Source organism: Coenobita brevimanus, chromosome 51, assembly GCF_032717465.1.
Source record: "Coenobita brevimanus isolate Jiangsu-jjx chromosome 51, ASM3271746v2, whole genome shotgun sequence".
Lineage (NCBI taxonomy): Eukaryota > Metazoa > Arthropoda > Malacostraca > Decapoda > Coenobitidae > Coenobita > Coenobita brevimanus.
In genome coordinates this window covers 22,302,670-22,303,571 of record NC_137004.1, presented here as the reverse complement: position 1 = coordinate 22,303,571, position 902 = coordinate 22,302,670, and positions in this window count along the sequence as shown.

Here is a 902-nt window from a genome sequence, read left to right as displayed (position 1 = left end):
TTCCCAGTTTCATTTCTTCCTTCTTTCTATAGATAAATTATTTAGTTTTGTGTCATTCCTTTGTTTTTAAGGTACAGTGAGGTCTAGTTATTGCCAATCAGGTCCAGTTATGTTTATTTTTTATCATTGATGGCCCATTAAGATCCTTCACTTCTAACCCGGCTCGGTCAGATCAATGTGGACACATAAAGGTTTTTTTCACAACAAGTTAGGTTCATTCCTGCCCGTTGGTACTATTGTCATATGCAGTCAGACTCCATACATCCAGTTCAGCGGTCAGGTCATTTCAAGTCAGTTTAGGGGATTTCATGTCTACTGAAAGAAAAGCATTCGGGAGCCGCATGCTAATCGTCCGCCAGAATATGCTGTTGGCCAAGTCCAAGATTTTGGCCATATCTTCATACCCTGAAGTTTTCATGTTGATAGCTCAAGCCGTTCATGAGATAAAATGGTGCTAAAGGCAGGCGATAGAAACTAATTGACCTTTGGCAGCCATTTTGATGACCTTAACCCTGACCCCGAGTGCCCATTTTCAAACGGCCAAGATTTTGGCCATTTCTTGATACCTTGAAGGATTCGTGTTGATAGCTCAAGCCGTTCATGAGATATAATGGAAACACACACACACACACACACACACACACACACACACACACACACACACACACACACACACACACACACACACACACACACACACACACACAGACGGACAGAGACGGGCAAAAACATTATCGCTCCGCCATGTAAAGGCGGACGATAATTATGCCCTTTCAAGTCGTTAATGGCCAGTCATGTCTGTCACATCCATTCAGACTTCGGTGAATTTCAGACAGGTCTAATAAGGTCCATTAGAGGCTTCTATGTCCAGTTGCGTCCAGTCAAATCCTTGTATTCGAGTC